Below are 24,892 nucleotides of genomic sequence, written 5' to 3' on the forward strand. Positions count from 1 at the left end.
TTCCTGGGAGAGGAGGACGGATGCCATTAACCTTTGTCATGGGATCTCATCAAGGGCGGACGCTGAGGTCCCCCGGGGGTTTAGAGGGTCTATTGGGAAAAAGTGTGCGGGTACATTTGTGAGTGTGCATCTGTCTGAGTGTTGGCGTGTGCATCAGCCTCTGAGAGGCTGTATGGAGGTGATCTCGTTAGCATTCCAGCCAGGCATCCGGCAGTAGGAGGCTGGCCCAGCCATATAAGAAGAGAAGGCCACCCGGGAGCACATTAGAACAGAGCAGAGCCAGGGGACAGGACATAATCTGCTGTGTGTCAGCGGGAAAGCCTGATGCTATTACACCACCACTGTAAGGTCACGACCCCGACACAGGGCCTGAGTGCCCCTGTGTTCCTCTATATGCCCTAGGCAGGCTGACCTCCAAGTCAGATAGAGCCGAGGTAGAGACGGGCTGATGATGTGGTTTAGAGTCAGTTTACTATATTGGTTGTCCTGCTGGGATTCAACTAGATTATTTTGTGGAAAAGATGCACTAAGCACATCGAAGTGGATAACACTTTAAAGTGATTCCACTTGTTCCAACCTAGAAAAGAAGGACTTAGGTTAGGTTTGTGTAACACTTGGGTATGGTCTGAGAAATAAAATAAAGAAATATTGAAAGGCCACATGTACTCTGCCTCTGTCTACAACTCTCTCTTCAGCCCATTCCCTCCACCTGGCTCTCGTCCTCTTACTCCCTCTCTTCCTCTCCTTGACATTAACAGACAGAGATAGGAGTATTACTAAGCATGTAGATTCAACAAAGACCAGATCAACCTACGGTGGGGTTTTGCTGCGTATGTGTGTGTGTGTGTTTGTAATACACACGCCTAACATACACTGAAGGCAAAAATCTCTTAACCATCACGTTTAGCTGCGGATTAAGACAAAGTTGTCACCCCCCCCCCCCTTTTGAAGTGTGATCTGACAAACTTGACTTTACAAGTTAAAGTCTGAGAGATCCATGTTTCCGCGGAAAGTTTCAACCCTGGCCGAGTATGAACAGAAATAGACGGCTGCCAGTCTATTGCTACGGGTCTGCATCACCAGCGCATCTGAAAGCAGATGAGTGACACGGGGAGTTTGCTGGGAAGAGAGGCAGCATCAGCAGACAATTGAGTGGGTTAGGGGCTGTAGGTGAGTTGGAGGTGTTAATAAAAAAGCATGGATGAGCTGACGGTAAATATTTAAATCGCTAGCCTGGACACTCCCTCTGGCCACTGTGCTTGGCGCAACGGAGCAGCCGTCTGTGTGTGTCTATCAAATCAAATTGTATCTGTCATATACTTCGTAAACAACAGGTGTAGACTAACAGCGACATGTTTACTTACGGGCACCTCTCAACACTGAAATAAATGAATACATAACACACAGAATAAATAAACACACTATTACTATGTACAGTACCCGTCAAAAGTTTGGACACACCTACCTCATTCAAAGGGTTCATCTTTATTTGGAATGTTTTCTACATTGTAGAATAAAAGTGAAGACATCACAACTATGAAATAACGTATATGGAATCATATAGTAACTGAAACTGAAGTGTTAAACAAATCAAATATATTTCATATTTTAAAGTTTGCCGTGACAGCTTTGCAACCAGCTTCATGAGGTTGGAATGGAGGTGTGCCTTGTTAAAAGTTCATTGGTGGAATTGCTTCCCTTATTAATGCGTTTGAGCCAATCAGTTGCGTTGTGACAAGATAGGGGTGGTATACAGAAGATAGCCCTATTTGGTAAAAGACCACATCCATATTATGGCAAGAAACATTTCAAGACCTTTGAAAGTTTCTTCAAGTGCAGTCGCAAAAACCTTTAAGCGCTATGATGAAACTGGCTCTCATGAGGACCGCCACAGGAAAGGAAGACCCAGCTTTACCCTCTGCTGCAGAGGATAAGTTCATTAGAGTTACCAGCCTCAGAAATTGCAGCCCAAATAAATGCTTCACAGAGGTCAAGTAACAGAGACATCTCAGCATCAAATGTTCAGAGGAGATTGCTTGAATCAAGCCTTTATCGTTGATTTGCTGCAAAGAAACCACTACTACAGGACACCAATAATAAGAGACTTGCATGGGCCAAGAAACTACGAGCAATGGACAATAGACCGGTGGCAATCTGTCCTTTGGTCTGATGAGTCCAAATCTGAGATTTTTGGTTCCAACCACTGTGTCTTTGTGAGACGCAAAGGCATTGGCTCCTGAGTGGTGCAGCGGTCTAAGGCACTGCATCTCAGTGCTAGAGGCGTCACTACAGACCCTGGTTATATTCCAGGCTGTATCACAACTGCCTCTGATTGGGAGTCCCATAGGGCGGCGTTGGCCCAGCGTCGTTCCGGGTTTGGCCAGGGTAGGCAGTCATTGTAAATAAGAATTTGTTCTTAACGGACTTGCCTAGATAAATAACGGTTAAATAAAATAAAAATTAAGAGTAGGTGAACGGATGATCTCTGCATGTGTGGTTCCCACCCGGAAGCGTGGGGTGCATTGCTGGTGACACTGTGTGTGATTGATTTAGAATTCAAGGCACACTTAACCGGCATGGCTACCACAGCATTCTGCAGCGATACACCATCCCATCTGGTTTGTGTATAGTGGGACTGTCATTTGTTTTTCAACAGGACAATGACCCAACACACCTCCAGGTTGTGTAAGGGATATTTGACCAAGAAGGAGATGGTGATGGTGTGTTGCATCATCTGATCTGGCCTCCACAATCACCCGACCTCAACCCAATTGAGATGGTTTTGGATGAGTTGGACCGCAGAGTGAAGGAAAAGCAGCCAACAAGTGCTCAGCATATGTGGGAACTCCTTCAAGCATTCCAGCTGTTGCTGGTTGAGAGAATGCCATGTGTGCAAAGCTGTCATCAAGGCAAAGGGTGGCTACATTGAAGAATCTCAAATAGAAAATATATTTTGTTTTAACATTTCATGATTTCATATGTGTTATTTGTGTTATTAGTTTTGATGTCTTCACTATTTTTCTAAATTTAGAAAATAGTAAAAATAAAGAAAAACACTTGTGTTACCCAAACTGTTTTCATGTTATCCAGAGGTAAACAAATCATCGGCCAGAGCGTCAAGTGTGCACTCTGAACGCTTCAAGAGTGAAACGAGATGGGTGGGGCTAAAGCTTAAGAGTGTGTGAACGGTAAACGATGCTGAATGGATGTAGACAAAGAGGAGCTCTTCACTAAATACCGAAACATTCAAAGGCCATTTTCTCAAAAGTGAGTCTACAAGTTTATCAACTTTCAAAGCAGAATTATTTTCCCATTGTTCCTCAAAAATGCAGTGTATGATCTACCATTTTGTTACACTGTGCGGAGTAGGGTATCACATCTAACAAACCAAACACTGAAGTACATCATAGAAGGTCAAGTAAAAACCCAAACCGGTCCATGCATTAATACCGGTATGTTTAAATAGAGTATATCGCCCAGCCCTACACAGTGCGATCGAGTCAACAGACACACTCACTTCTACAATAGGGGGGCTACAACAGTAGGACCCATCACAGACCAAAACGGAGGCTTTTATCTCTCTTCTCCTTCTCGGGAAGCTTGGGTTTTCGGAGATGCTTGCCAAGAGGTAAGTGTGAAAAATGGGCGCAGCGCAGTGCCAAAGTAAAACTGTGCTAGATTTAAAGTGGAAGGGAGTGTGCTGTAGTGCTACTGCAGAGCTTGCCTTCGCTAGCGTGTTACTGATTTAATGAGTCACGACAGTGTCAGGAGATAAAGCATTTGATAAGAGATGGGAGTCCACAGCTACATTTATATGTGCATCTACTTACAGAGGAGAGGCTGGGACATCCGTGTGTGTGTGTGTGTGTGTGTGTGTGTGTGTGTGTGTGTGTGTGTGTGTGTGTGTGTGTGTGTGTGTGTGTGTGTGTGTGTGTGTGTGTGTGTGTGTGTGTGTGTGTGTGTGTGTGTGTGTGTGTGTGTGTGTGTGTGTGTGTGTGTGTGTGTGTGTAAAAGTATGAATGTGTGTGTAGAGTGGTATTAGGGGAGTATGTCAAGGCTATACTAGAACTAAGAGGTCTACTACATGTTAGCTGTGAAGCCATTCTGAAGCTTCATCCAGAGTACCTTCTTACAAATCCCCCCGTCCCGTCCCGTAACCTCCACCTGTCGAGTATTAGGCCCTCTGCGACATCGCTTACCTGAGAGATGAGCAATCAATGAGGAGAAGGCACATTTGAATTTTCCGCTCCTTTCTCCGCATGACTCCCCGTCCCTCTATCCTCATGTACCACCGCCCTCATCCCTCGCTATCCCCACCCTTATCTTCACTCTGTTCCTCCTGTTCTTCCGTATGGATTATTCACAGCCGAGTGCAATTACTCCAGAGCATACTCACTATGCCACTGGCCACCCACGTCCAGTCCGACCGATAACCAACAGCCTCATTTGGGCCCATTACTTATTATTTATGACCCATTCTCCGGGTGAACACGGGCAGCCCCCGAGCCAGCTAATTGCGGCTGGAGCTGATTGTGATGCACACAAAAAGAACGCCCCCCCCCCCTAAAGAACAATTACGGGGAGCACCTAGTCAAAAGCGGGTGGGTGGAGGTCGTCATTGTGGACATCATTAAGATCCGGTTGACCTGTGGTCAGTATCTGGATTCAGACAGAGCATAGCCTCTCTTTACCATTTGAGTGGTTTTAATAAATACAATTACTATTGGCCGACTACGGACCAGTGTTCCAAATAGATGTTTTGCTACAATGCCATAAGCATCGTGTATTTCACTGCTCCTGGCTGCCTAAGCTTGTTATAGCGTCCAAAGTCCTTGAAGGACGACTGTATATCTGCAAAGTGACACCTTTTTGGTCAGTCAATGAAAATGAAAAAACGATTCCCCAGTGAAAGATTGCGAGAGAGAACAGGACAGAGAGGAGGGAAAAAGGAGAGATTGAACAAAAGAAGAAAGGCATTGGGAACCGGAGGAGAGCTATGGGTTGGAGAGTACAGAAAGAAAGAGAGAGAGAGAGAGAGAGAGAGAGAGAGAGAGAGAGAGAGAGAGAGAGAGAGAGAGAGAGAGAGAGAGAGAGAGAGAGAGAGAAAGACAGAATAGAGAGTGAATATGGTAAGAAGGAGGAGAGGAAATGCAGCCAGTACAGTATATTAGGGTCATCAAGGAATGTAGCTCGGGATCGTGTGACTCATTAAAACAATGAGTCACTTCGCTCTCTCACCCTCACATAGATGAGCATCCACTTCATGAATTTGAGGCTTGGGCAGGAGCCTTGAGTGACATGCTGCATCTCAAACTCATCTCACCTTCTAGCCCCTGGTCCCCCCCACCACATCTTCTCCAGTGAGGGGGTGAGTTATACAGATGTAAGATCTTAATTTGATCCCTCGTTTGTTGCTGAGACTTTTCCTGCACTGCAGGAAATGCAGATGAGCTTTGTGACTTACACAAATAATATTTAATGGAAAAATCAGTATTTCACTTTTCAAGTAGCCTACTTTTGGCCAGCTAATAGCCTAACCACTGATCAAATAACATACGTTTTCATACTGGTCCCCTGTGGGAATCAAACCCACAACCTTGGCATTGCAAGTGCCATGCTCTACCAACTGAGCCACATGGGACCATGTAACATTAGGGACTAAACGTTCAAATCCGATTGCAGGAGGATTATTTTTTTCTGTGACAATATCGGTCAAATTATTATCCTACACCTGTAAGACCAACGCCCCCAGAAAATATATCCTTCTCTCCGGCTCTCTCCATTTCTCTTTCTCTCTCTTTGAGAAGGCCCAGAGGTGGATAGCGAATGGCAATAGTAAGATATTACTGAAGAGGAAAGTCAGAGAGGAAGAATGAGAGAGATGCATCATATTGCTGTCTATCTCCCTATTTCTTGCTTTCTTTCTTCTCTGTCTCTCACCCCGCCCCACTCTCTTTCTGATAAGGCCCAGGGGAGGTAGGCGAGGGCACACCCCCCTCTCTCTCTCTGGGCCACTTCCTGATGGACTCTCTCCACTGTCACCGTGATGACGTTTCTCCTTGACCGCTGTAACCTGCCTGCTGCTGTAACTGGATCTCACCATGTCACCCAGGGAGTGGACAGGGAGTGATACAGGCGACTGATGCCGAAGAGGAGACTAGGAAGTGTGGTGCCATTAGCTGAAGACACCGAGGTAGTGCTGAGTGATTAACCGGTTTTTAAAAAACCTAATTGAATGGCATCAGTTCAATTCTTTGAAATCAATTCCCTTCGTTTTTTTTTCTGTGAACAGATTGCACAGTTTCTCTCGAGATAAAATACAATCCAGCCTGAACTGTGGGAAGTAGTCGTGAGTTGTAGTTTCCAACAGGCTAATTTTCTACATAGATTAGCACAGAAAACGTGGTAATTACTGTAACTACAATGACCATAATCCACTGCGCATCTACTTGTTCGGTCTTGATAGCAGGTATTCAGCAGTCATCAGTAGTAAAATCACTGAGGAAACTAAGCCAGGAAAAAAAAAATCCATATTACAACCTATGTGTTGTGATAATTGTGTTCTTTCCTCTATGTTAGTTAATATCCCTATTCACCGTGATATATAGGCCTCAATTCATCACAAAACTGGAGAGCAGCATCTGTCCGGTGAAGTCCACAAACAGACAGTTGCATAACCGACTACAGCATGGTCAAGCAAGTTAATGTTTCCAACTAGTTCGTCACCAGAGGAAAACGACACAACAAGATGAAACGATTCAAGTCGTATCTGTAAATGATGTTTGGTTTGTGATTGGTGTGAAGCCAAGTGCAAACTGGCTTCTTTGGTGCACCAGGACCAGTCACAGTTGAGCTCATTCAGATGAGCAGATCTTGTTTTGTTTTAAAGAGTAGCCAAATGATTGTTGACTTCCCTTGCATTTAATGTTACGTGGGGGGGGGGGGGGGTAACAACGTCATACTCCTTTTGACCAGACAGCATCAAATAGATGGCCGACACATACTGAGATAGAGGGGAGCTGTTTCACTCACTCAGAAGCTTTATCCGGTGAGATACATTCTGCCTCTTGCGAATTGAAGGAAAGTTATGAGACAAAAGATAAATTATTTAATTGTGTTCTTGGTAATTTTTTGGGGGAAGCCTGGCTTCCCTCTTGGCATCCATTAATACATTCTACTGGCAGTCATAAAAGTATTTTTTAAATTCTTTTTTTTAAGTATACCTTAGTGATTTTGTCAGACAGCATAGCATAAAACAAACTAATATACACAACAATTTAAACCTTTTATGAAAGTAAAGTAATGTGAATAAATTATGGTTAATAAGCAGTAATGCGCAGTCACTACCATCGTGGGACGTTTATAATTCTTTACAAATAAATCAGAGTTGATACAGCATTCAACCCACATAATGCATAGTGCATTTATTGTCATAAAAGATCATTGAAAACGGATCATTTTTTGATAATAGAACCGAAACCGAACGCACCTCATAAAGCACTAATCGCTCGGCACTTCAAAGAGGAGAGAGCTTTTATTTGGCCCTGTCAGCTAATTATAGCAAAGCCTCGTGCGTCCTGTTCAAGTGGGATACTGACTTGCGAGTTATGAGGTGGAGTTGAAGTTTGTCGGGGTGTGTGTGTCTCTCTGTGTGCGTGCCCCTTTCCTGACACTTCTTTTCCACATGGCATACCCCAAGCGACTAGGCACTGACGCAAATCATCTCCTCCTACGCACGGAGAATACTTTCACCTGTCCTCTTCCTCGTCATATTAGACATCTCTGCCTCTCACTTTCTCTTTGTCTCTCAGTTCTTTTTAAATCAATTATACCAACCTTGTTCGACTTCTTGGTCACAGAAAGTGTTCCACACATTTTTTTTGTCCTATTAAGAGACTTGTCTCAGGCTGTGTTTTGACTTCTTCTGTTGAGAAGAATCACAGGCACACAGGCACACAGGGCTTTACAGTAGAGGGGCTAGGGGGAGAGGAGCGGAGAAGGGGGGTTATAGCATTCATTACGGGGACGTGATGGCCCGTACATGCCTGTGAGACCACTCCGCCTGGCTCGCTGCCTGCCTTACAGCCTGCCTGCCAGGAACAAAGTACCAGTGAGCATAGGGCCTGCTTCCCACCTTCACCATATCCTCTCCCCCCCCCACAATAATCCGCGATAAAGTTGCGGCTAAGCAAACACATGAACAGTTAATTGATTTTGTAGTGTCGAAACAGTTCTTTGTGCATCTGTGTCAACCTTTGGCCGACATCAACAGTACAAGGGAGATTGTCACATCAGCAATGCAGAGATGTAGGATCCCAGCAGAAAACAGACAACAAAGTAAGGTGAAGAAAGAGAGGAGTGAGCGGTTGAATAAGGCATGAGAGACGAAGACAGGCAGGCGCCGGGAAGGGTGGGGATGGAGGGGAAGTGGAGGAGGGGGAACTGGCGGTTATGGGGGTCAGCCTTTCTTCTTTAAGCGGAATAAATAAAGAGCGACGCCGATCTTTGTGAGACGAAAACCATTTCAATATTTAATATCATCTGACGCAAGGCGGCAGCAGGACCTGAAGTGGGAGGTTTTGATTCATGGCCTTGGCTAAGTGCCTCTGAGGGCAACTGGTGTAGAGGGCTACTCCTGTCTTCTTTTGAATCAGAGGAGAGCTCTAATAGCTTATAGACCAGGGGAAGGCAACCTTGCTCCTGGAGTGCCACAGGCACAGTTAATTGATTAATCGAATATCTGAATGGACATTTGCATTCGATTACTTGTGAGAGTGTACCATTTTCTGGGAGAAAAACAGTGATACGCCTATTTTAACCATGAAAATGATCCATGCGACATTGCTGCGTGCAAGTACATAGTATGCCATTTGACATTCTTAATTTAATGAAGCAAACTTTTGGAATGTAGCTTTCATCACTTGCCGCCCCATAAAAAAGACTTGCAGGTAGCCTGCGTTTCACCTGTGTAGCTTGCTGTTAATGCCATGCAGTCAGTAGAGCTCCACCAGTCTTGAGCCACACATCTTAGCAAAAAAAAAAAATATATATATATATATATATATACAGTTGAAGTAGGAAGTTTACATACACTTAGGTTGGAGTCATTAAAACTTGTTTTTCAACCACTCCACAAATTTATGTAGATATATTGAAGCAACATCTCAAGACATCAGTCAGGAAGTTAAAGCTTGGTCACAAATGGGGCTTCCAAATGGACAATGACCCCAAGCACACCAGCAAAATGGCTTAAGGACAACACATTCAAGGTATTGGAGTGGCCATCACAAACCTCAAACCTATATAAAATGTGTGGGCAGAACTGAAAAAGCGTGTGTGAGCAAGGAGGCCTACAAACCTGACTCAGTTACACCAGCTCTGTCTGGAGGAATGGGCCAAAATTCATCTAACTTATTGTGGGAAGCTTGTGGATGGCTGCCCGAAACGTTTGACCCAAGTTAAACAATTTAAAGGGCAATGCTACCAACTACTATTTGAGTGTGTGTAAACTTCTAAACCACTGGGAATGTGACGAAATAAATAAAAGCTGAAAGAAATCAGTCTCTCTACTATTATTCTGACATTTCACATTCTTAAAATGAAGTGGTGATCTTAACTGACCTAAAACAAGGAATTTTTACTAGGATTAAATGTCAGGAATTGTGAAAAACTGAGTTTAAATGTATTTGGCTGAGGTTTATGTATACTTCCGACTTCAAAGCACAGTAGCTTGATTGGACTGATCATGTCAACATCATACTTTCAAAGTCTTAGCTAGCAGTAATCATCATGAATTAAGTTGAAAATCTACTGTCAAATCCTTTTTAATCCATGTCATATGAAGAGAAATTATAGATTAAAACGTATCGGTGCTCATCGGCCATAAAGATTACACAACAAGTTGGAAATCACAAATTCAACAATGAGTTGTTTTGAAGGAATCAGTGACTAACTGCAAGCATTGCAAAGCAACCACTAACGTTAGCCTGCTATTCAATGGAGTGGCTGTGTGTTTTTTTCTCCAGAGTTCCCACCATAAATCCAAGGAATGCCAGACTTTGATGATGAAGTTTGATGACTAAATTTGCCCACAAAGGACCGCCGCTCCACCTTCACAAGGTGAGTCCAAAAATGTCTAGTATGCTGCTGCATTAATGATGTAATATGCAAGGGAGATATGTATACTGCAGCTAAGAAAGTAATACTACAGTTGAAGTCGGAAGTTTACATACGGTTAGGTTAGAATCATTAAAGCTCATTTTTCAACCACTCCACAAATGTATTGTTAACAAACTATAGTTTTGGCAAGTCGGTTAGGACATCTACTTTGCATGACACAAGTCATTTGTCCAACAATTGTTTACAGACAGATTATTTCACTGTATCACAATTCCAGTGTGTCAGAAGTTTACATACACTAAGTTGACTGTGCGTTTAAACAGCTTGGAAAATTCTAGAAAATGATGTCATGGCTTTAGAAGCTTCTGATAGTCTCATCATTTGAATCAATTGGAGGTGTACCTATGGATTTATTTCAAGGCCTACCTTCAAACTCAGTACCTCTTTGCTTGACATCATGGGAAAATCGAAAGAAATAGGCCAAGACCTCAGAAAGCAAATTGTAGACCTCCACATGTCTGGTTCATCCAAACGCCTGAAGGTACCACGTTCATCTGTACAAACAATAGTACGCAAGTATAAACACCATGGGACCACGCAGCGGTCATACTGCTCAGGAAGGAGACGCATTCTGTCTCTTAGAGATGAACGTGCTTTGGTGCAAAAAGTGCAAATCAATCCCAGAACAACAGCAAAGGACCTTGTGAAGATGCTGGAGGAAACAGATACAAAAGTATCTATATCCACAGTAAAAACAAGTCCTATATCGACACAACTTGAAAGGCCGCTCAGCAAGGAAGAAGCCACTGCTCCATAACAGCCATAACACACTCAAGGTACTAAACGATATCATAACCGCCATCGATAAAAGACAGTACTGTGCAGCCGTCTTCATCGACCTTGCCAAGGCTTTCGGCTCTGTCAATCACCATATTCTTATTGGCAGACTCAGTAGCCTCGGTTTTTCTGATGACTGCCTTGCCTGGTTCACCAACTACTTTGCAGACAGAGTTCAGTGTGTCAAATCGGAGGGCATGCTGTCCGGTCCTCTAGCAGTCTCTATGGGGGTGCCACAGGGTTCAATTCTCAGGCCGACTCTTTTCTCTGTATATATCAATGATGTTGCTCTTGCTGCGGGCGATTCCCTGATCCACCTCTACGCAGACGACACCATTCTATATACTTCTGGCCCGTCCTTGGACACTGTGCTATCTAACCTCCAAACGAGCTTCAATGCCATACAACACTCCTTCCGTGGCCTTCAACTGCTCTTAAACGCTAGTAAAACCAAATGCATGCTTTTCAACCGTTCGCTGCCTGCACCCGCACGCCTGACTAGCATCACCACCCTGGATGGTTCCGACCTTGAATATGTGGACATCTATAAGTACCTAGGTGTCTGGCTAGACTGTAAACTCTCCTTCCAGACTCATATCAAACATCTCCAATCGAAAATCAAATCTAGAGTCGGCTTTCTATTCCGCAACAAAGCCTCCTTCACTCACGCCGCCAAACTTACCCTAGTAAAACTGACTATCCTACCGATCCTCGACTTCGGCGATGTCATCTACAAAATTGCTTCCAACACTCTACTCAGCAAACTGTATGCAGTTTATCACAGTGCCATCCGTTTTGTCACTAAAGCACCTTATACCACCCACCACTGCGACCTGTATGCTCTAGTCGGCTGGCCCTCGCTACATACTCATCGCCAGACCCACTGGCTCCAGGTCATCTACAAGTCCATGCTAGGTAAAGCTCCGCCTTATCTCAGTTCACTGGTCACGATGGCAACACCCACCCGTAACACACGCTCCAGCAGGTGTAACTCACTGATCATCCCTAAAGCCAACACCTCATTTGGCCGCCTTTTGTTCCAGTTCTCTGCTGCCTGTGACTGGAATGAATTGCAAAAATCGCTGCTATCCGAGCAGCTAACCGATCGCTGCCACTGTACATAGTCAATCGATAAATAGCCAACCCATATTTACCAACCTCATCCCCATACTGTTTTTATTTATTTTATTTTATGCTCTTTTATGCTCTCTCCATGTGTAACTCTGTGTTGTCTGTTCACACTGCTATGCTTTTTCTTGGCCAGGTCGCAGTTGCAAATGAGAACTTGTTCTCAACTAGCCTACCTGGTTAAATAAAGGTGAAATAAAAAAAATAAAAAAAGTAAAACTACAGTTTGCAACTGCACATGGGGACAAAGATGGTACTTTTTGGAGAACAAACAAATATTGAAGCAATCTCAAGACATCAGTCAGGAAGTTAAAGCTTGGTCGCAAATGGGTCTTCCAAATGGACAATGACCCCAAGCATACTTCCAAAATTGTGGCAAAATGGCTTAAGGACAACAAAATCAAGGTATTGGAGTGGCCATCACTAAGCCCTGACCTCAATCCCATATAAAATTTGTGGGCAGAACTGAAAAATAATCTGCGTGCAGGCATGCCTACAAATCTGACTCAGTTACACGAGCAAAATGTACCCTAACTTATTGTGGGAAGCTTGTGGAAGGCTGCCCGAAACATTTCACCCAAGTGAAACAATTTAAAGGCAATGCTACCAAATACTAATTGAGTGCAAGTAAACTTCTGACCCACTGGGAATGTGATGACAGAAAAAAAAGCTGAAATAAATCTTTATCTCTACTATTATTCTGCCATTTCACATTCTTAAAATAAAGTGGTGATCCTAACTGACCTAAGACAGGGAATTTTTACTAGGATCAATTGGAATTGTTTAAAAACGGAGTTTAAATGTATTTGGCTGAGGTGTGCGTACACTTCCAACTTCAACTATAAATGCATTTTGTGTAATAAGCTGTTAGTAGCCCTTGTGCCTCACTCTAATAATTTGGTCTATTTTCACCAATGCTGTATTTTAAACACATCGTTCGTGACCCGGTTATGTGCTTGTTTGGCTACTTCTTTTATACAGCTTTGACAGTGCTACTGATAGTGGTGGTGACCCTTGACTTGCACGTGCAAATTCAGCACAGACAACATTCTATAATAGAACTGTGTTATTTAACGTGTCAAATTAAAAGCTTATTTAACGCGTCAAATAGTGTTAAATGACGTGCATCTTTTTTGATACGCAAAGACCCAAACGTTCAATGTGCCTCAACCTAATAATTTGGTCTAGTTTCACCTCTTAATTTTGCCTACTGTTCTAACTTGGTGGTGCACATGTAGGCTATAACCTATTTTAGAGAAATGTCAAATATCAAATCATCAAATATAGTAAGAGCTTTCATCGTCTGTTCATATGACCTCTTTATTTATCTCATGGTTCTGACTTGTTGTACAGGGAGTACACTGTAAGAACAGCCAATGTTCTGAATTTTGTCACTGAACAAATAGTTATGTTGACTACGTCCATCGTCTCTTGCTCATGAATGTCTTAATCTAAATTACGGATTGCCTCTAATCCGCTTGTTGTCCCCTTATGCCAGTTGAAACTAGCAGGTGAAGTGGGATATTTCTGATCAATGCAAAATGGAATTCAAAGGATAGAATTAAGATACATCTGAATAGAGCCGTTGTAGACAAGGATGGTGAGTGCAGTAAAATAGCATTAATTAGCCTCGCTAGCTAGCTAGTTGGCTAACTTAGCTGGCTAGCATATCTAGCTTGTTTCTATTGATTTGATGCAGTCAAGACAAGCGTTACCAGATGGTATGATAGATAATCTATGGTAGCAACAAGTTTAACTAGTGCGAGAATGGCAACTTTTTCTCTCTCTTTTCCCCCTCCCATGTCATACATACACTAGCTCCTGCCTATCTAGTGCACTGCTGCAGCAGCAAGCAGAGGGCAAGTCACTCAGGCTGCACACCAAGCATATGCCAAAGTTGTAAAAAGTTTCACAAAAAAACATTTATTTTGACAATCCGGATATTCAATTTCAGGATACTATTAGAATAGTGACAAAATGTCTAATGCCCATCCCTTGTGCACATCTCCAAGTCACTTCTCTTCCTAGTGCACATCTCCAAGTCACTTCTCTTCCTAGAGCAGTGAGAAGTGAAGGAGGCAGACATTAAACAGCAGGGGTGTAATCATTGGTCCAAAACATTTTGCAAAGAAAAATACGTTTACTACAAACGGAAAACATTTTGCAACGAAAACAATCATATTTATTGGACAAATTTAGGTAGGTCGCTCCCCGTTTCATTCCGTTTGCTTCCTTTTGGTTTCTATTGAATACACCCCAAGACTGGAGAAGGCACCCTGTGGTTGGAGCTGCTGTTTAAAACTGCCATATTTCTCTCAAAGAGTCCCACACACCGCTTGCACTTCCCCTTGTTTACACAAAGCCCCAGCTGGCCTTGGGGGCCCGGGAGGGAGCGCTGGAGCACTTCAGACTTAAAACAAACATCCCTCCCTCCCTTGTTCCCGCCGTGTTTTCATTTCTCCCTCCATTACATATTCCTCCCTGCGAGGTAATTCCAGCATAAATGTAAATATACCTACAGGGAAGTTGTATTGTGGGGAATATGACCCCATACGCAGGCTAGCGCTAATCAAGGTCAGGGGGAAAAAAATGGACAAACTGGGGACATTTTCTTGGTCCTCTCGAAATCAAACGCTATTTCTAGGGGTTTAGGCTTTAGGGTTTGGGTTAGAATTAGTGTTAGAATTTCATTAAGGGTCAGGGTTCAAAGCCTGGGTTAGTTTTAGAGTTAGGAGCTAGAGTTAGGTTCAGGGTTACGGTTAAGGTTAAGTTTTTGGGTTAGGATAAGGGAAAATAGAATTTTGAATGGGACTGAATTGTGTGTCCCCACAAGGTTAGCTGTACAAGACTGTGTGTGCATGTGCCAGTGCGTCCTTGTGTGTCAGAGAGAGTATTGGGAGGGGGGTCCAATCGAAACACACTTAATACTTGTATGCTGACTACTCAAGCATGCTATCAGTAGTCAGGACGATGGAGCTTTTGTGCAGTATACAGACTCCCTGCCTTTAGAAAACAAAACACTAGTTCTCCCATAAAACAAATAGTTCCTGGGTGTGAATAAAAAACAGAAAGAGATTTCTGTTTCTGCTCGTGAAATGCATAATACGGGAGCTTGGTTCTTTCCAAGTCACAGTGCGTAGAGAGGATAGTGGTGGTAACAACATGTCCTCACTGAGGGGCGACGTGGAGAGAGAGCGAGATCGACCAGAAAGAACAGCCAGACATAGGAGCAGTGATACGTTACGGAGAAAGGGAACAGTCATTGAGAAAAGGGCGGAGACAGCGGGTTGCAGCAGAGAGAGGTTGGGGCTATTTACTGTGAGATTTCACGCAGCGCTTCGGTTAATCCATCAATTGTGTGATTTCCATCCCTTTGATGGGGATGGGGAAGAGGCACTTACTATCCATTAAGTTAATTGTTGAAGTAAAAGTTGAAGGGCAGCAAGGGTTGTGGGTTGCCAGGTCTGCTACAGAGATGGCATGAGGGAGAGGGAAGGAAAGGGGGGATAGGAGGTTGTGGCAGTGGGGAGGGAATGACCCCTCTTTCACCCAAATCCAGACAGCTGATGTTCTGAAAGAGCTGCAACATCTGGATCCCTACGAATCAGCTGGGCTAGACAATCTGGACCCTCTCTATAATTATCAGCCAAAATTGTTCAACCTCTCTTTCGTATCGCCTGAGATCCACAAAGATTGGAAAGCTGCTGTGGTCATCCCCCTCTTCAAAGGGGGAGACACTCTACACCCAAACTGTTTTAGAACTATATCCATCATGCCCTTCTAAAATCTTCAAAAGCCAAGTTAACAAACAGATCACCGACCATTTTGAATCCCACCGTACCTTCTATGCAATCTGGTTTCCGAGCTGATCACGGGTGCACCTCAGCCACGCTCAAGGTCCTAAACGATATCATAATCGACATAGATACAAGACAGTATTTATGTCGATGAAGACGGCTGTACATGACTTTCAACCTTCGTCTCTCCCGCGCCTGTACGAGAGTTGTAGCGATGAGACAAGATAGTAGCTATTAAACAATTGGATACCATGAAATTGGGGAGAAAACGGGGTCAAATTCAAAAAATAAATAAATAAAATAATAATAATACGGTGATTGACAGAGTCGAAAGCCTTGGCCAGGTCGATGAAGACGGCTGTCACTACAAGATAGCAGCTATTAAACAATTGGATACCATGAAACTTCTTTGGACACTGTGTTAACACACCTCCAAACACGCTTCAATGCCATACAACACTCCTTCCATGGCCTCCAACTGCTTTAACTGCTTCCGTGCCCACACCCGCCCGTCCAGCTAACATCACTACTCTGGATGGTTCTGACAACTACAAATACCTAGGTGTCTGATTTAACTGTAAACTCTCCCTCCAAACTCACATTAAGCATCTCCAATCCAAAATTAAATCTAGAATCGGCTTCCTATTTCGCAATAAAACCTCCTTCACTTATGCTGCCAAACATACCCTCGTAAAACTGACTATCGTACCAATCCTTGACTTCAGCGATGTGATTTACAAAATAGCCTCCAACTCTCTACTCAGAAAACTGGATGTAGTCTATCACAGTGCCATCCGTTTTGTCACCAAAGCCCCGTATACTACCCATCACTGCGACCTGTATGCTCTCGTTGGCTGGCCCTCAATACATATTCGTCGCCAAACCCACTGGCTCCAGGTCATCTATAAGCCTTTTCTCGGTAAAGCCCCGCCTTATCTCAGCTCACTGGTCACCATAGCAACACCCACCCATAGCACGCGTTGGCTTTGGTCATCCCCAAAGCCAACACTTCCTTTGGCCACCTTTCCTTCCAGTTCTCTGCTGCCAATGACTGGAATGCTTTGCAAAAATCACTGAAGCTGGAATCTCCCTAACTAACTTTAAGCATCAGCTGTCAGAGCAGCTTACCGATCACTGTACCTGTACACAGCCAATCTGTAAATAGCACACCGAACTACCTCATCCTCATATTGTTATTTAACCTCTTGCTCTTTTTCACCCCAGTATCTCTACTCGCACATCATCATCTGCAAATATATTACTCCAGTGTTTATGCTAAATTGTAAATATTTTGCCTCCATTGCCTATTTATTGCCTTACCTCCCTACTCTTCTACATTTGCACACACTGTACATAGATGTTTCTATTGTGTTATTGACTGTACGTTTGTTTATGTGTAACTCTGTGTTTTTGTTTTTGTCGCACTGCTTTGCTTTATCTTGGCCAGGTCGCAGTTGGAAATGAGAACTTTCTCTCAACTGGCCTACCTGGTTAAATAAAGGTTAAATAAAATGTAAAACATTTAATAAAATGACCAGAGCCTGGTTATTAGATATACTATAAATGTCCACCTTCCCATGCGTCACCATGGAAACAATCACACATACTTGCTGACTGCCACCAGCTTCACCAATCATATGATGGTTTGATGGGAGTTTTATGAGGGTCACTTTACAACACTGGCAACCCAAAGTTTATCTTCAGTGGCGGTGCCACCCCCCGCTCTCGTCCTGACAGTTAACCCCGAGACGAGTTAATGGTAGGACGGCTCGTGCGTCTCCATTTGGGTCAAATCATTAGTCTTGGCGAAGGAAGAGTCTGAATGTCACTTCAGAAATGCCACTGTGAAAAGGGGTGCGTCCGACCTCTGTCAGAGACATCTGTCACTCTCTCTGTATTCTGGTCACTTCCTGAGATGATTTCAGTTAAAGGCCCCCAAGAGGAATCCGTGCAGGAAAAGGTCAGGACACGATGCAACTCGGTCCGGTCCCCCGTTTGGAAGACAGATTTGCGACTCCTCATCCCCTCCCTTATTTATTTTCTTCCTCTCTTCCACTCTCTCTCGTTCAATGCCCGGTGGAGTCCTGGGGTGTATTCATTTACATCTTGCAATAGAAACCGTTTACCATTTAAGAACCAAACGGAAGCAAACAGAGCAAACAAAACAGGGAGGGACCTACCTGAATTTGTCCAATATAAACTCTCGCTTTTGTTGCAAAACCATTTCTGTTTGGAATAAAAAGGTTTCCGTTGCAAATCCTTTTGCAACAAATGAAACGTTTTGCAACAGAATCGGCACAGTGGGTCCTGAATACACCCCTGGGCTGTTCCTGTAGTCTGTCCTCAAATGATATATGGGCTGGTCCCCGTGCATCTCTCGAGGGTTACATCTCTGGGAGCCTCCATTCGCTCTCCTCTTTCTCACTCTGTTACTCTCCCTCTCTCTTACGTTCAGTCTCTTTCTCCCACACACTTTCTCACAATTTGTTCCTAACCCTCACTCTACTCCCTTGATCATTGAATCATCCTGCCTTTCTATAAGCAGGCAACAAGAAAGAAACAGACTGCATTACCATTTACACAAGCCTTCTAATGGCCTCATCATCTAAAATGCAGGGGACGTGGGAGGTCTCTCAGGCATCACAGCTTCTGTACACAACTCAAATTCTAGGTAAGGACAGGGTGGACAAGGGGACAAAATTAGATAATACGTTGTGCCGGAGTAAGCAGTTTTCACTCCCTGTTGCATAGGGGTCCAGCTCAAAATGAGCTTTCAGACCCTGTTTCCTTACAACCCAGCCAAGGCTATTAAGGGGGAAGGCTAGGGGTCGTAATGTTGACGCAGCACTTTATTACACATTATTGTTCTCTTTCCTCCCCACCGCCCCACCTCCCTTTCTTTTTAAAGCACTTACTGTAGGAAATGTTGTCAGGGGTGGCCCCAGCAGAGCCCAAACTAAAACACAGAGCTGACTGGGCGGCCCCCGTGCGCACCGCGGCTACTCCATTTACAAGCATTTGTCCAATGAATAATACAACACTAAAGCACAAGCCCCAGCCAGAAAATAAGGGCCCGGCCACCTCCGCCGCTGGGCAAAAAACCCCACTACGGGATGAAATACGTAAGATTCATCTCTGTCAATGACCTGTCAGCCAGTTAAAAATTCTACCGGATTACTACTTTTGGTGGAAGGTACATTTGAGATTCTTTTCTATTGTGAAACCTATGAAACAATATTCTCGCCACAGATTGTAAAAATACTACACCCCTGATAATGATGTGTCCCGAAACCTTTACCAAGAGTACAAAATAAATGATTTTGCCAAGGGTTTGCACTGTCAATCTTGCAAGATTCAAATAGTTCTTCCCAAAGGGGTTAGGTTTCTCTGTGTATATTGTTCAACCCAATAAATATTCATACTACAGAGCTGTCTGTACTGTCAACATAATACGTTTTCTCCATGCTCAAGGACATCGGGCTGTTTTGTAATGCCTGTGCGTCAATCTCACATCGATTCTCTCATCCTCAAATGCACTGCAAGAATAGTGTGTGTGGTGATGAATCACATTCATCAATCATTCCATGATCCATTCCATGATCTTCTCATCATTATTACGGTGATAGGAGACACTGATTCAATAGGAAGTGTGCGTTACAAATGGAACACATCTGACAAGGAGCAGGCAAATGTACTCAGGAATGAAATTAAAATCTACTGGCGGAGTATTACATTTTAGTGATTACTGCCGCTGAAGTGTCTCAGCTATTACAACATAAGGAGACACTGTAAAAGGAGAGAGAGAGAGAGAGGGAGAGAGAGAGAGAGAGAGAGAGAGAGAGAGAGAGAGAGAGAGAGAGAGAGAGAGAGAGAGAGAGAGAGAGAGAGAGAGAGACTAGCGTTCTAAAAGTGTCAAAAGGAGCCGTGTGTTAGCTAATCCAAGTTTGTCATTTTAAAAGGCTAATTGATTATCAGAAAACCATTTTGCAATTATGTTAGCACAGCTGAAAACTGTCGTGATGATTAAAGAAGCAATAAAATTTGGCCTTCTTTAGACCAGTTGAGTATCTGGAGCATCAGCATTTGTGGGTTCAATTACAGGCTCAAAAATGGTCAGAAACAAAGAACTTTCTTCTGAAACTTGTCAGTCTATTCTTGTTCTGAGAAATGAAGGCTATTCCATGCGAGAAATTGCCAAGAAACTGAAGATCTCATACAACGCTGTGTACTACTCCCGTCACAGAACAGCGCAAATTGGCCCTAACCAGAATAGAAAGAGTGGGAGGCCCCGGTGCACAACTGAACAAGAGGACAACTACATTAGAGTGTCTCGTTTGAGAAACAGAAGGCATAGAAGGCCAGCATCCCGGAGTCGCCTCTTCACTGTTGAAGTTGAGACTGGTGTTTTGCAGGTATTATTTATTGAAGCTGCCAGTTGAGGACTTGTGAGGCATCTGTATTCTCAGAGTGATCTTATTAGGAGAGTTAAAAGAAATAAAGTGGGTGGGTAAAAAAAGAGCATTGATCCATGTTTGATTTGATGCCTTTGTGGAGTTTGCTGCATTAGATGGATTTTGATTTGGAATTCCTAAGAAAGCATCAATCAGATGAATGTTCATCTCATGATGATGTAGGTACCTAGGATTTAGAGTCATGCCATATCAGCATTAAACGGCAACGCACGGATTTCTTCTGTTAGAAGAAAGACAGTCACTGAAGACTCATTTTCATGAATCTCCGTTTTTTTTATGAGAGAGGAAGAGAAAGCTGAGTTTCTTTCATATTCCCACAGTGAGTCTAACTTTCCCTCGACAGCAGCGGAGGTGACTTTGAAAGAAGGGTGGGTTTTTTTTTCCTGTCTTGCCACTCATCTATTTGAGACTACAAATCAAAGCAATGTAAATGAACGGATAGTGCAGCAGGAGACACCCTACTCAGAGTGCACCACTGTAACAAGAGCACACACACAATAACCCCCACTGCCCTCATTCCACACACACACACACACACTCGAATGATGACTTCTCTCCATTCAATTAAATCTGGGCACGTGAAAAGGGCCTTATTAATCGAACGAGACTGGGGGAGTGCACAGGCTCCAGCTCCAACTATGTTCCAGTTGAAGGCTAGACTTTACGGTTTACAAGCATCGCCAGTAAATAAGTAGGCCTGTACTCTCGCTGCTCGTGAAAAGGAGCAAAATATCAATAGGAATCTTCTCAGGCTCTCCGGACAGATTGCAATAACTGCAAATGGCGTATAAATGTACCCAGGCCAAAAGAAAAGAGAGAAAATCCTATAAAATTGTCACTGGCTCGGTCTGTGCAGTTAAACATTAAACGGGGCACAATGTATATTAGGTGGCCCGACAGAGATCGATTCTCTATTGTTTGCCCCGGCCTCCATTATTTATGATCTCACTAGCCTTTAAAATGGCTGTTTGTTTAACACCTTACAGATTCCATTACAGATTTAGTGATACAGTAGGACTGGGGTTTTTCCGGGAGGAGTGGAGGGGAGGTGGTGGGACAAAGTCCCAGCATCCAGCTCATGGAGAGGGATACACACACCCTAGCCAGGCCTGGATGTAGGGAACAAAGCAAGGCCAGTGGAGAGGAGTGGAATGAGGGTAACCAACCTGGTAATCTATGAACAACCATTTTAACGCAACATGTAATGTGTTGGTCACTTCCCAGACATTTTCCATATGCACAAAAAGCATACTTTTCTCAAATGTTGTGCATGAATCTGTTTTCATCCCTGTTGATGAGCATTTCTCTTTTGCCAAGATAATCCATCCGTCTGACAGGTGTGACATATCAATAAGCTGATTAAACAGCATGATCATTACACAGGTGTACCTTCTGCTGGGGACAATAAAAGGCCACTTTCAAATATGCATTGATATGTCAGAGAACACAATGCCACAGATGTCTCAAGTTTTCAGGGAGCGTGCTATTCGCATGCTGACTACAGGAATGTCTACCAGAGCTGTTGTCAGATAATTGAATGTTAATTCCTGTACCATTCTGTGCCAACGTCGTTTTAGAGAATTTGGCATTAGGTCCAACCAGCCTCACAACAGCAGACCAGTGGAGGCTCCTCAGAGGAGGAATGGGAGGAACATCCTCCTCAGAAAATTTCATAAAAATAAAAATGGTAAAACATTGAAAAATGATCCTTTTTAGATTTTATAAATATACTCACGTCACCAAATTATTTATTTGTATTTATTTAAAACATACTGTTTTGTAATGAAGGTCTACATTAGCCTCAACAGCACTCTGTAGGGTAGCACCATAGTGTAGCCAGAGGACAGCTAGCTTCCATCCTCTTATTCCTTTGATATCAATACAAAACCTAGGAGGCTCTTGGTTCTCACCCCTTCCATAAATTTACACAGTAATTATGACAACTTCCGGAGGACGTCTTCCAAACTATCAGAGCTCTTGCAGCATGCACTGACATGTTGTCCACCCAATCAAAGGATCAGAGAATTAATCTAGTACTGACACCATAAGCTACACCTAGCTAGCACTGCAGTAGATACAATGTGGTGAGTAGCTGACTCAAAGAGAGAAAGATAAGAGTTTAACCATTTTCAACAAATCAATTTCTTCAAAAATTAAGGAGAAGCAAGATAGAGATATTTAGTACCCCCCCCCGCTTTCAGTTTCACTTAGCTAGCAAATGCAGCTGACTAGTGTAGTTACTCAAACACCCTGCTCAAAAATAGGGATGCTATGTTAGCTAGCTGGCTATGAATATCCAACACAACACTGTAACTCTTCCAAGTCAAGGTAAGCTTTTGGTTTTATTCATTTATTGCCACCGGGGCCCGCCAGTGTAACTGCTTACTGACTGTACACTGTAACATTACCGCATGATTGTAGCGGGTTTACTAACACATTAGTTCTATTAGCTATGTTGATTAGGACGTCACTGTAGCTAACATGGGCTGTTACATTGAACTGGGTGAATGGAATATGAATGACAGTCATCCAACATGCTGTAATAGAATTAAGGCCATGCCCATGAAAATAATCATCATCTTCCGTCATCATAAACGGCACTGACCGCCACTGCAGCAGATCACGCCAGCCAGGACCATCACATCTGGCTTCTTCACCTGCGGGATCGTCTGAGACCAGCCACCCAGACAGCTGATGAAACTGTGGGATTGCACAACTGAAGAATTTCTGCACAAACTGTCAGAAATAGTCTCAGAGAAGCTCTCCTGCGTGCTTGTCGTCCTCACCAGGGTCTTGACCTGAGTGCAGTTCAGTGTCTTAACCAACTTCAGTGGGCAAATGCTCACCTTCGATGGCCACTGGCATGCTGGAGAAGTGTGCCTCGTGTTTCAGCATGATAATGCAAGGCCACATGTCGCAAGGATCTGTACACACTTCCTGGAAGATTAACGTTTCCCAGTTCTTCCGTGGCCTGCATACTCACCAGACATGTCACCCGTTCAGCACGTTTGGGATGCTCTGGATCGACGTGTACGACAGCGTGTTCCAGTTCCCGCCAATATCCAGCAACTTCACACAGCCATTGAAGAGTGCGACAACATTCCACAGGCCACAATCAACAGCCTGATCAACTCTATGCAAAGGAGATGTGTCGCACTGCATGAGACAAATGGTGGTCACACAAGATAGCGACTGGTTTCCTGATCCACGTCCCTACAATGTCTTAAGGTATCTGTGAACAACATATGCATATCTGTATTCATAGTCAAGCGAAATCCATAGTTTAGAGCCTAATTAACGTATTTCAATTCACTAACGTCCTTTCAGTAAAATAGTTGAAATTGTTGCATGTTGCGTTTAGATTTTTGTTCAGTGTAAGATGCCGGGATATGTTGGCGTCTGATTCCTGACTGATATCCTAAGGCAACAGTGACATTCAGAGTATTAAATGGTATGTGCGTTTGAGTGGGGGAGTGAGAGAGAGAAAATAACCCAAGACAGCAGAAAGAAGGTGGAGGTAAGCCACATGGAAGGTGACAATATTTTTTCTACCCCATATTCTAAGAATAATATCTAATAATAACTAATAGTCCCAGTCCAAACTCCCCCACAGCAAAAGCCATTATTTCAGGCTGCCAGTGGCTCCACTGACAAACTAGTTCTACTCCTGCTTGCACACACTGTACGAACCATCATGACTCAGTGAGCAGCGAGTCATTATACAAATGTATCCATTCGTATGAGTCGTCACTAGTTATCACAGCCACAAAGTCATAAAACCCTTCCTGTTTCTACAATGTATCTTCTTAAAATGTGATTTTAAACCGAACCCTAACCACACTGCTATCCTTATGCTTGACCCTAACCTAAATTCTGGTCTTAATTTATGAAGTTTTAGTATAAAGCCAATATACTGACTTCAAGGCTGTGCCATCTAGTGGAAACCGAGTAATACGCTTGGCTGGCTGCAGACATTGAGGGGTGCCTGTGCGCGTGTGTGTGTGTTTATATCGGCCAGCAGGCTAGAGAGAGACAGCCTCCTTAATGACTTTCTGCCTCTGCGTGTCTGGGCCCACTCTTGCTCCAAGTCACTGCACTGAGGCGAACAGACAGTGGAGATACCAACACCAACACCACTGACACAGAACACCACATAGTCACACTCGACCACTAAATGATGCCAGAACCAAACCCCAGGGTGTATGTCTGCGGATTAGACGGTCTCAGTATGTGTAATGTTTTTGTGTAGTGTGTGTTTAAGTCGCAGACATAGTGTGAGTACGTGCGTGCATGTGCGTAAGTACAGTTGAAGTCAGTGTGTTTGAAGTGTTTACATAAACCTCAGCCAAATACATTTAAACTCAGTTTTTCACAATTCCTGACATTTAATCCTAATTAAAAATTCCCTGTTTTAGGTCAGTTAGGATCACCAATTCATTTAAAAAAAATGTGAAATGTCAGAATAATAGTAGAGAGAATGATTTATTTCAGCTTTTATTTCTTTCGTCACATTCCCAGTGGGTAAGAAGTTAACATACA

At 43.5% G+C, this 24,892-nt stretch overlaps 1 protein-coding gene and 1 non-coding gene across 10 annotated transcripts in view; both read right to left on the reverse strand.

Moving 5' to 3' along the window:
- The window catches only part of LOC124008799 (neurexin-2-like), a 1,096,959-nt gene that overhangs the window by 419,731 nt on the left and 652,336 nt on the right, over positions 1-24,892 (reverse strand). The gene's annotated exons all lie outside the window — the stretch shown is intronic.
- trnaa-ugc lies at positions 5,568-5,643 on the reverse strand. Its single transcript has one exon. It is a non-coding gene; the product is annotated as a tRNA-Ala (tRNA).

The sequence above is a fragment of the Oncorhynchus gorbuscha genome, linkage group LG21 (assembly GCF_021184085.1).
Source record: "Oncorhynchus gorbuscha isolate QuinsamMale2020 ecotype Even-year linkage group LG21, OgorEven_v1.0, whole genome shotgun sequence".
Classification (NCBI taxonomy): domain Eukaryota; kingdom Metazoa; phylum Chordata; class Actinopteri; order Salmoniformes; family Salmonidae; genus Oncorhynchus; species Oncorhynchus gorbuscha.